General features: G+C 36.3%; 1 long non-coding RNA gene across 1 annotated transcript; it reads right to left on the bottom strand.

The window, feature by feature from the left end:
• Positions 1–2,028: 2,028 nt before the first annotated feature.
• On the bottom strand, positions 2,029–12,156 carry LOC127865995 (uncharacterized). Its single transcript, XR_008042839.1, has 2 exons — positions 11,942–12,156; positions 2,029–4,078 (listed from the first exon to the last, which is right to left on the bottom strand). It is a non-coding gene; the product is annotated as an uncharacterized LOC127865995 (long non-coding RNA).
• Positions 12,157–13,233: the final 1,077 nt, after the last annotated feature.

Below are 13,233 nucleotides of genomic sequence, written 5' to 3' on the forward strand. Positions count from 1 at the left end.
TATACATACCTCATCGTAGTGGAGCCATGTGAACGAATCAAACCAACTAGATTGGAATGAACGCTGTTCTGGCTGTTTCTTCCCGAATGTACGCTAAGTTAAAGCAAAATTTCGAGGCCGATAAAAATACTCATTTTGAACATTAAACAATTACATAAAAAATATATGGTATTGTTTCAATGATTTATAATCAAATAATAACTATTATACAAAAAAATGTTCAATCAAATTAATGTTTTTTTTTCACGCGTATATTTACTCAAAATTGTTTTAAGTGGCAGTTACCTTTGAATTAAAGCGATCAATTAAAATCAAAACAAAAGCCTGTCCTTAATCAAAACACCGACAGTGCAATCACATGAAAGAACAATAAAACAATTAACGTAATGCCATTTACACGGGCCCCTGGTTTATGACATCTAACAAGGGATATTGACACATCACTATTGGCAACATCGGAGCAGACGGAGAGGGGAAACATGGCTTCTGCACTGACGGCTCGTGATTACAAAAATGCTGGTTTGGGGGCGGCGATTTTTGGGAATTTTACTTTTATTTATATAACGACGACTAGCCGAAATACTGGGGAGGCGGCAGCCTGCCCATTACCTACGCCCCTGTATAATGCATTGATATCGTTGCGGGAGATTTAAATGGAATATATTTAACCACAAAGTATTAAAACGAGCATTTTGTATCTCGTTAAATCTATGATACCATACCACATCTAGCGTTGACATTTTGGCTATTGCTAAGAATTTGCGAACAATTCGTTGATTTTGATTATTTTTGTTACTTTAAATAACTATGTTAATAATGAACAATGCGCCACATATCCTTTTCAATTTTACGTGTTTTGTTTCTACCGATCACTAATGCTGTTTTTCGAAACTCGGTGAACTCTGGTATTTAAGCTTATTTGCATATGGTATAAATACAATTGAACTTAATTCGTGCCATTATATATTGTAATTGTTATTACAATGTCCTCAAAACGTGTGTCAATATGCGATTAATCATGCGCATATGAAAGTAAAGCGTTGTACTTAGTTATTAGTCGAATTTTGAATAAAGATTGTTGTAAGCGTACCTAAAAAGTAGTTTCCTAAATTGATTTTTGTGTGCGTGCGAACTACCTTTGAATTATAAAGCTTATTCCTGCCTTTTGGTCTCAAAAGACCTTAATATCACCGACTGACCAAGAATACATGGCAACTGATGTTGAAGAATTACTCAAATACTTGACATAAGTAATACTCATACTATTGTTCACATTTTATCTTTGTTATTTTTTCATCAAGCGGTAACATTAAAAGGGATTCTACCACCATAATGTCATGAAAAGTACAAACGTTCGTGCCCAAGATAAACACTGTATCCCTCCCTGACCCATAATTGATCGTTGGAGTATTTAAACGAAAAACGTGGTTTACATATATACATGACATACATGATAAATGTTTAAAATGCTTACAATTTCTTCGGGCTAAACTGTGTTCGACCAATCGATGAAGTGTAATTACGATTCATCACGAGCGGCTAGTTGTCCAGCTGGTACATAATCATGAATAATAGGTGAACGTTCCTATGTGTTTCATCAAAATAACTGTCTACGGACCGAACGTATGCGATAAATAACCAACGGCGATCGAATATGGATAATAACGAAATGTATGGAGGGATGGTCCCGACTACCAGGATCTATTCAAATAGTGGGTGCTTCTGCGTTATGACATTCCAAAGTCTACTCCCTTATCAACTGTTTCGCCAATGTAAGTTTGGTGCGGGTAAAGACACCCATAGTTTCGGTTGAAATAGTCTGTTTTTTTTATTAAACTTATTCAAGTTAAATCGCGGTTTAAATAGCACACCAGCAATTCATCTATTTATTAACATTGAGCTTATAATTAAACATAAACGTATGTTTAAACAATGGACGCTGAGATTGGTTTAAACGCACCTTTCATTGAATATCCTGATATAGTGGTATGGTTTCCTATCCTGGTCTGCATGGTTTCAAGGCGTAAGTTTAACAAACATTTTATTTTCAAGAGACACATGATCATGATTATAACTGCAACGTTTTTGGTACATAAAATATGTCATTTATAGCATAAGGACGATAAGAAGAAATGTATCTGATTAAATACAAGAATTGGTATTCATCACAGCATATCATACAAATATTTTGGAAATAAATCAAATTATATCGTTGTATCAATCATTAAAGCTAAAAATGATTAAAACATAAAATGATACGCTAATTATAAACAATAGTTTTTTTTGTAACTACAAGAATTTCCAACGTTTGTTATGTATTGAAAATGTGACAGTGTTTCTATTTCTTGTTGGTAAAATTGTATATTAATATTGCAACATAATTTGATCATTTAAATATAATACATATAACGACAACTTTAAAGCTGGTATAGTCATCCCTACTCAAAGAAAAGTAAAAAATAACAGTGAGTGGCAAAAACAGAAGAAAAATAAAACAATGGCAAATTAAAATGGCAAAATAGCAGTAGCAGAACCTTCGGTACTATTGGGTTGCGCTCTATGAAAAGGGGGGTTTAATGCATGTGCGTAAAGTGTCGTCCGAGATTAGCCTGTGCAGTCCACATAGGCTAATTATTGATGACACTTTCCGCCTAAACTGGATATTTGCTTAGAAGAGACTTTCTGCAAACGATAAATACCATAAAAGCGGAAAGTGTTGTCCCTGGTCCCTGTGTCTTCATTAAACCCCCTTTTCACAGAGCACGGTCCATTTGTTCAGTATTGCACAATAAAAGTGATAAAAACAAAATAATTATTCCTGTAAGTGTATGTTTTTAAAATGACATTGTTGAAAAAAACAATGACTAAGAAAAACATTGCAAAACGATTAACCCATTTATGCCTAGCGTCTAGAAAAAAATCCTTGACAAACAGCGTAGACCCAGATGAGACGCCGCATGATGCGGCGTCTCATCAGGGTCTGCGCTGTTTGCTTAAAAGAATTTCTGTAAGAAATATTCTAAATATAGGAAAAAATATACCAGACATCCCTAATTTTGATAATAAATTGATCCAATTTAGAACAATGGGAGAGTCCACTAGGCATGAATGGGTTAAAGATGTATAATGACTCAATGATTGTTCTATGCTATTCCTCAATCAGTATACACAGCATGTATCCCTGCTTTTGTAAATAATAGGAAAACATCTGGTTACTTTGAAATATTAGCATGTAATATATGTACAATGACAATGCATTTATACATCTATTGTTCGTCAGTGAACCAGAACGGCGATCCACTCCATCATATTGTTCACAAACCACGGTAAATCATGGATGCAAATACTTATTTAGTATCTGCAGGCGGAAATAGTGTACATGCTAACTGAGCACCAAACGTACAATGCATTTGCACATAGATAAACGGTAATTTTATGCAAACATTTTATAAAGAGGCGGGCCGCATTTCGATCACAACGTATTCACAATGAAAGCTTCTTAAACTGTTGTTACCAATTCCATCACGTGCAACTTTTCGTCGGCCAAGCTCCTAGTGCTTCCACCTAGCTGCGAATCTTTCAGAAGAGCTTTTGTTGACATTGCGCTCGTGTTCAAATCGACGCTGCTGTTTCTTTTTTCACCATGTTTAGACAGTGAGGTTACAGTTTCGTTAAGTAAAGCGCTGTTTCTTTTTGGCACTATTTTTTCGTAAGCGCTGTTTCTTTTTGGTTCTATTTTCTCGTACGAGTTCTTGCTGTCCTCAACAATCGCAACGCTGTTTCTTTTTGCGTTTGACTTCGATGAGAAGTCTTCTGTTGCAATATCGTCATAAGACGCGTTCATTCTGATGTTACCGACACTTCCGGTCTTGTTCTTCACGATAGGAGCCAAGAACGTCATATCCGACCACATTGGCTTTTGGGGTTCGGCCATCACCGGTTCATTAACATCACCGTCATCGACATCATCCTTGTGCACGGCGTCGTATGGTTTGTCACCCTGTGCCCATGGACTCCAGAACACCTTGCAACCTAAGCCGCACATGCGCGTTATTCGTTCCCAACCGTGCATTTTCCACTGAAATGACAAATCGCAACGAACTACTATGAAAACTGTTATATCTTATCTAATACAAATATATTTGTCAAATCATAAGTGATCGTATTATTCCAAAAACAAAAACTGTTTGAACTGACCGAAATGAAGAATGTGACTTTCAAAGAGTATTGCTGTGCTATTTAGAAACCTATGTGTTAATTCCTCGAACTCAATGGCTTTCCTTGTTCAGTTTGTTTGCTTTGCGGCGATTGCTGTCAGACAAAGGAAATATCGCTGAAGTTGACAACATATGACGCAAGTGAGACCAGTTTTATCACACCGGCATTGTGTTTACAATCTCCCTTCGTTAACACCATCAGACACCGTGTGGAGAACACTCGGAAATGAAAAGTAAAGATACATTGAAAGAGAAAGATACAAACGTGCGAGACAGCATTCAGAATATACATAAAGATATCATAATCAATATTTATGTGTGGCGTTACTCTAAGTCATATTAAATACATACAGTATATAATCAAGAATCACCAAATCTACTGTCACACTTTCCATTACTAACTAGGGAGTTAAACTTAGTATGTGGATCCAAGATATTTTGTTGTATTCCCACATAATTATAATGCATAAGTTACTTTCTACAAAGTTAAAACAGGCATCGAATTGGATGTTATATAAATTTCCTTTTATTGCAGTGCCGTGATGTACAAATGTGTCTGCGCACAAACATACAAACATGGACCTATACAAACAAAGTATGATTCTATTCGTCCCTGATACAAATAATAATGTGTCCTGAGAGCAGTAAATGACTTACGAAAGAAAACAGCTGACCCTGATAAAATGTGAGCCGAGCTTTGGGAAAACTGGGCTATTGCATGTGCGTAAAGTGTCATCCCAGATTAGCCTGTGCAGTTCGCACAGGCTAATCAGGGACGACACTTTCCGCCCAAAGTTGATTTTCGGTAAGGAGGGACTTCCTTCAAACAAAAAAAAAACCAAAACAGTGGAAAGAGTCGTCCCTGATTAGCCTGTGCGGACTGCACAGGCTTATATGGGATGACACTTTACGCATATGCGTTATGCCCAGTTTACACAGAACGCGGCTCATGTGATCCACATTGCGACCGCGAATCAATAAACGCAGAGCTGATAATTTTGCGTAATTGGGGATAACTAAGCTGTTCAATTCTTCGATAACAAGGATTAATTTGAATTGGTTATATTGTTATCAGGAAACCTATCTCTGGACCAGTAATTTATTCTGCTTTGCGCATTGGTAATTAACTGATAGTGATGATTGCACTCTAGAGGTCAACATTGCGTAATTCATGTAATTATTTATCAATAATTGCGTCCTTTTAACGTGAGACATGGGTATACTGACCCAAGAAATTACAAAAAGCTGTTTAATAGTTTTACCGTATATGTATGTAAAAATTACCGATTAAAACCACTTCTGTGCTAAAATTTATCAAATATGAGACTGTGGGAAACCCGAGCTTAGCGCATTCACGTGCGTAATAAAATGTTGTTGTATTTAATACTTCCTTGATTTGATTGTTCACGTTTGTCCGACATGTACGTCCAACGATAAGCTTCCCTGCGAAAAACAGGGCTTAATCCATGTGCGTTAAATATCGTCCCAGATGAGCCTGTGAAGTCCGCAGGGACAACAATTTCCGCCTAGACAAGATTTTTGTTAGGAATGACTTCTTCTAAAGAAAACAAGAGGGCCAAGATGGCCCTAGTTCGCTCACCTGAGAAGGTGTGTTCATAAAATTTTTACCAAATGTATTGGGCTGTTTGTAAGACATGCATGCCTGCATATGGGCTGTCAGTTGTTATGGTAGCCATTGTGTGAATATGAATATATTAGTCATTGTGACTTTGACTTTTGACCTTGGTTTCTTGAGTTGTCATCTGGACACCATTTTACAGTGTTGAGTCATTGTTATTAAGACGTTTGACCTAGTGACTTGAACATTATGTTGGTCATCTGCCAGTCATGATCAATGCAACTATGAAGATCATGAATCTAGGCGCAAGCATTGTCAGTAAATATCAAGAAACAATTTTATTGTTTTGAGTCACTGTGATGTTGATTTTTGATGTAGTGATTTGAAATTCAAAAGGGGTATTTTTATAATCATGATCAATGAACCTATGAAGTCACTCTTTATCCTAAGTGAAAGTGTTTTTGAGTTATCATTTGAAAACCAATGTTTTATTTTGAATCACTGTGACTGTCACCTTTGACCTAGTGACGAGAAGATCAATAGGGGTCATTGGTGAGTCATGATCAATGTAGCCAACAGTTAGCAATTTACATTCCAAACCTAAATTTGGTACGTGTAGCTGTATATTTTAAAACCCTTTATCAGCAGTAGCTGTTAATGTCTTCTTTAAACACAGCCTGTGGACCAGAGCTCACACACCAACAAATTACAGCAAAATGTTATTCCTGATCCCATGCATTTACTTCATAAACAATCAATGTGTGTATCCTTCTGCATGACTCATTCCTTCCCCTCTCTCATAATCAATGTTAGGCATCAATGGGTTAATATCAAATTGAGTTGTGTGTGTTTGTTCTTGTGAACTTGTAGATTTTAGAGCACATATGAACTGTAGTGTCCTAGTCTGTTAACAAAATAATAATTGTATACTGTTTTCATAGTTGACATGTTAAGATTTTAAATTACAAAACAAACAAATGAATTACATTCCATCTTGCATCGTTTCAAGGTCAGGCCACTTTAGTGTTTTGTGTTTAATTTCCAAAACAAACAAAAAATTTAAACCACAAAGATGCAATGATTATAATGCACACATGTCAGATGGATAACAAAGTTATAAGATGTTCAAAACATCTACATGATAAATTCAATTTTTGATTGATTTAATAAGAAAATTCTATCAACTTGACCATTATATTGTATCATGATCCTAGGCGTAAGCTTTCTTGCGTTATCATCCAAAAACCATTTTACTGTGTCAAGTAACCGTGACCATGACCTTGTCCCCTGAAAGTCAATACGGGTCATCTGCAAGTCATGATCAATGTGTCTATGAAGTTTCATGATCCTAGGCATAGGCCTTCTTGAGTTATCATCTGGAAACCATTTTTCTAAGTTGAAACATCGTGACCGCGACCTTTGACCTAGTGACCTGAAAATCAATAGGGGTCATCTGCGAGTCATGATCAATGTACCTATGAAGTTTCATCATCCTAGGCATAAGCGTTCTTGAGTAAAACAATTTTACTATTTTGGGTCACCTCAATGTACCTATGAAGTTTCATTATCCTAGGCGTAAGCGTTCTTGAGTTATCATCCGGAAACCATTTTTCTAAGTTGAGTCACCGTGACCTTGACCTTTGACCTAGTGACCTGAAAATCAATAGGGGTCATCTGCAAGTCATAATCAATGTATCTATGAAGTTTCATGATGCTAAGCATAAGCGTTCTTGAGTTATCATCCGGAAACCATTTTACTATTTCGGGTCACCTTGACCTTGACCTTTGACCTAGTGACCTGAAAATCAACAGGGGTCATCTGCAAGTAATGATAAATGTACCTATGAACTTTCATCATCTTAGGCATAAGCGTTCTTGAGCTTTCATCCAGAAACCATTTTACTGTTTCGGGTCACCGTGACCTTGACCTTTGATCTAGTGACCTGAAAATCAATAGGGGTCATCTATGCGTCACGATTAATGTACCTATGAAGTTTCATGATCCTAGACCTAAGCGTTCTTGAGTTATCATCCAGAAACCATTTTTCTAAGTTGAGTCACCGTGACCTTGACCTTTGACCTAATGACCTGAAAATCAATAGGGGTCATCTGCGAGTCATGATCAATGTACCAATGAAGTTTCATGATCCTAGGCGTAAGCGTTCTTGAGTTATCATCCGGAAACCATTTTACTATTTTGGGTCACCGTGACCTTCACATTTGACCTAGTGACCTCAAAATCAATAGGGGTCATCTGCAAGTCGTGATAAATGTACCTATGAAGTTTCATGATCCTAGGCCTAAGCGTTCTTGACTTATCATTCGGAAACCATCTGGTGGACAGACATACGGATCGACATGAGCAAAACAATATACCCCCTCTTCTTCGAAGGGGGGCATAAAAATGTGACTTCCATAGTGTTCGATCACAAGGTTTGACCGAAACCATTTTTGAACTCAACTTTTGTATCAAAGAAACAAATGTTCTGACCAAATTTCATGAAAATTGGGCCAAAAATGTGACTTCTAGAGTGTTAACTATATTCATATAGAGAAAATGCCCCGCCCACTGGCGGCCATGTTTTTACACCGATCCGAACCATTGTCGAACTCGTCCAAGATATCAATAAAACCAATGTTTTGACCAACTTTCATGATGATTGTGCAAAAATTGTGACTTCTAGGGTGTTTACAAGGTTTCTATATAGCCAAATAGGGAAAACTGCCAAGTGCTACGTGTATAGACATATACAGAAAAAATGCCCCGCCCACTAGCGGCCATGTTTTTTCACCGATCTGGATCATTTTCGAACTCGTCCGAGATATCAATAAAACCAATGTTTTGACCACCTTTCATGATGATTGGGCGAAAATTGTGACTTCTAGAGTGTTTACAAGGTTTCTCTATAGCCAAATAAGGAAAACTGTCCCGCCCACTGGCGGCCATGTTTTTCAACAAACCGGAACCACTTTTGAACTCAATCAAGATATCATATATCATTAAGACAAACTTTTTTACAAAGTTACATAAGATTGAACATTAAATGTGACTTCTACAGTGTTTAAAAGGTTTTTCTTTTTTTTGACCTAGTGACCTAGTTTTTGACCCAGCACAACCCAGTTTTGAACTAGGCCGAGATTTTATTGGGGCAAAGCTTCTGACCAAGTTTGATGAAGATGGGACAAGAAATGTGGCCTCTAGAGTGTTTACGAGCAAATGTTAACGGACGGACGGACGGGCGTACGACGGACAAAGACCGGTAAGAAAAGCTCACCTGAGCAATCAGGTGTGCTAAAAATCGATTAAAGCAGAGTCGTCCCTGATTAGCCTGTTCGGACTTCGCAGGCTAATCTGGAAAGATTATTTAAGCAAATATATTAAGCCCTGTTTCCACAGAGCGCTGCTCATTAATTTTCAAACCAACCTTATGCCTTATTATCAATTTCAAACTGAATTCTTATTAATTCATATTTGTGCACGTATACCATGGCGGGAGATGATGCATTCTAAAATAATAATGTAGGTTTATATGCGATGTAGGGATATCGATCCAGTCGACAATGCTAATACATTTAACAGTAAACTAACAGCTGGTTGGTGTTTATCACAGGATTGCTATCTCTTGTTTGCAATATGTCTGACGGGTCATGTTTCAAGAGTTTGAATTTAAAAAAACAACGTAAACGATCAATGGCCACATAATCTCGGTCCGTTCCTGATATAAAGCATCCCATCTGACATAGAAAATATCCCACCCTTATGGACAACTATAGTATCACAGAAAATTATATGTACAAAAACGTTTCCTCATGAAAACTATCTAACCGACAATTTTAACAATATTTCAATTTGTTAAAACGTGTCAAAAATCCGAGTGAAAGTATCAACAAAAGTACATTAAACATCTGCGCCACAGTTCAACAGCGAAACAAAATGTCAATACAATGTATGCAATACATATTTCAAAAGAATTACATCCGAAAAGGGCAGAGCAATCTATAATCTTTCGAAAGTTACTGTTTATCAATTGATGATCAATTTTGATAAAATAATGTAGTATTTAATTTATAGGAAACGTTATCAGCCCTTATTTGTCTTCTACGAAGTTTGATTAAATCTAATCACGAATAAGTGTCAGATAACGACACGAACCCTTTTTTTAAATTATCTAGGCTTTATGCAAACCAACGAGTGTGAGATGCAAAATTGCATCGATAAGTAGAATATATCACACAGTGGGTTAAGGTTCACAGAAATAATGTCCGTTTTGTGCATTACATTCAAAATTAAAGTCGATATGTGTTAATGTTATTATTAAATTTTGATACATGTCTGATAAGGAGTCACAGTACGTATATGTGATAATATTCACCGTAAATTTTAATCGCGATTCGCAAAGACATTTTTTTATTTATTTTTTAAACCACACACGAATATTCTGCATGTTTTTCATTAAAATTATCTTTTCGTGTATAGACTATTCATAAAAATTTAGACGATGATACTATTAACGTTCATGAATTCTAAATTAAATGTAAATAAAAGTATCGTCACTTCCTGACTTGTTATCAGCAGACCCATACATAGAGTTTCTTTCTGCATAATAATTGCTCATTAACCTTTTAGTAAATAGGTTTTACCCTTCCGAACAAATCCTAATCTCATCTCATCTTCGCCTGTGGTCCCATCTGGGCTGCCGAGCAGCCTCCTCAAGGCGTCTATCATCAGCGTAAGCAATATCAGTAAAATCTGGGACTATGTATGCATGCACACGGTATTCTGTGCATAATTATACTTATATCACTACATATATACCTGTAATAAATACACAGTTATCGAGGCGAAACACAATGTGCTGTCAAAATGTCATTTTCTCCGACTAAGGTAACAAAACACGCGTCCTTGTTAATGCAATTGCTGACTACGGCTTTATCGGCGAGATGGGGTTTGAATTGAATTTATGTAAGCCAAGTTAAAATACCAGCAATGAGCTATATAGTCATGCAAAGCAGTCGTGTTACAACACATCGGCTTCCAATACGATAAGTTTATAATTTCACACGTAGAAGCTAAATAAACGGCTAGAATGAACGTGGTTCGCGATGATATATGATACGGTCAGAGCATATTTTCTTTGTCGTTGTGTGTACATTAATAAACCTGTCATGTTAGATGAACATGTAGATATACCGGGTATGTGTACTGTTTGAATAACGCAGACATAAGAGTACAGTATGAAGGAGTGGTTCGACTGGGCCCAGGTACACAATACGAATACCACTAACACTGCTTTAGAAGAGCTCCTGGTTGAAAATACCAAGCTAATGTTTGCCAACGGCAATATTATTCCAGAGAGTTATGCCCCACAACAAGGATCAGAAGCAATAATGATTTGGTTCCTCGCCGACATGGGCCATCCTGACTAGTGGCTGTTGTGGAATCTCGTGCAAGTACAGGTTTGTTACATTTGCAACTGTTTATTGTCAAATATTTACAATAAAACCCCAAACTGTTTTTGTTAATCTGGTGTGTTTTGCGATTTGAAAATAAGTAATTAGCAAACATTCCCCAGGGACAAAACTTTTAATCGAGCTTGAGTCTCATTTATTAGGACTGCTGTAACCACATACCCCAAGAATAACTTTTTATTTCTACAATTAAACATTAGTACACAACAAATCTCTGTAGATTTATCATGATAACCAGGATAGACCTATCGCTTATTTTATGTTTGTTTATGAGCATGTACTCGATTTTAAACAATTTACTTGTCACTTGACCACTCGTTTGTTATAACAGTTATGTGCTGTATGCTCATGGACAATTGTATATTGTATAAACAATACATATCTACTGTATGGCATAGGTTGTGGGTACTTCAAGGACTGGTAATTTATAAGTATTCCCCCCCCCCCATCTTCTTTCAACAACAGTGGTTTCATTGTACATGTGTCACACATAATAAAGTCATACACAAGCTATGACTTCTTTCACAACTGTGTTTTTAAGATAAATTTCCTCGTGTTACGTAACGAAACCAACCAAACACAAAGGCAAAACCCACATTTATAGGTGAAATATCTACATTTCTAATAATCTATTGGGCTACATGTAAAGGTCTGACGAAATAGAATATAAACTCACCAGATATACGATAAAAAAATGTTAGGCCTTTTTTCTTAAAAAAACTCACTCTAATCCTTCAAATACACGATAAAATAAACAAATCAATTGTTAAAACCCGAGAACATCCGCCATACACGTCCGAGTGTCAACCTTGTTTACAACTAAGTAAACTTTTCTGTACTTTGTCCTTTGTTCGAAGTAAAGGGGGGCAACCCTACATAGTACGTCACGCTTGGTGACTTAGACAATGTCCATATTTAGAACTAATGCTCATACTTGGGAAACACGACGAACTAATTTCATTTCGGGGATTTTTGATATTGCATCAAAATGGAATAGATTATTAACAAAAAAAAGAGAAAGAAACGTAGACTACAAGTGTTCTTATTGCGCGTGTCATCAAAGAATACAACTCTTTGTCACAATCATAAGGACCCGTCACACAAATTTATTTATATATGATATATAAAAGTCTCTATATTATATATCATATAGATGTTGTTGTTTTTTTGTTATTTTTTGTGACGGGTCTCTATGGTCACAATAAAATACATCTCGCCTCTGGCGTAGCTGTCTGTAGGCCTTCGTCGGCCTAAAACTTTTTTTAATGACAATACATATATTTTAAAGATATATGTACGGCATTGATGTTTATTAGTTTTTGTTGTTGGATATGAACGTATATTAAATCAAAGATGTATTATTTATGTCGCGGATGTTTTTTTTTTCTGAACAATTATCTGCATTTACTGCACATACATTTACATGAGTCCGAACGTAGTCAATAATCTTATCGGAGACCCTACTTCGAGAATGTTAACCCCAAAAGACGTGTTTTGTGAAAAAAACTTGCAGATAAAAAAGTTGTGAGTCATTCTGTTTTTCACTGCAGATATTGGGACAGCGAATCGAAAAGTACGCATGTATGACAGTGTTTGCCGATAAAAAAAATACATCAGCATATTATTTTTATGTCGCATTTTGCCTTGTTTCAAATCGCGATTTTTCTTTTGAAGACCTAAATATTTTTTTGCGAGCTTGCATTAAAACTAAATTATGCTCCAATTTTGACATTTCGACAATTTGACCGCTTCTTACTCCAAAGACCTATATCTATAGGTCTTTGCTTACTCTAAGCACAAAGCCGATACAGACACTAAAACTCGTGTAAGTTGCTAAACTAAAAATGCGCCCATGTGTCGTTTGAACACATCAACAGAAATAGCGGGGATTTCCCGATTGCATCCTTTATGCTATGCTACAAACAAAAATGGTCAGTTTTTCAGATTATAATCTAACACTTGTTAAAA

Source organism: Dreissena polymorpha, chromosome 2 (genome assembly GCF_020536995.1).
Source record: "Dreissena polymorpha isolate Duluth1 chromosome 2, UMN_Dpol_1.0, whole genome shotgun sequence".
In the NCBI taxonomy this organism is placed as follows: Eukaryota; Metazoa; Mollusca; class Bivalvia; order Myida; family Dreissenidae; genus Dreissena; species Dreissena polymorpha.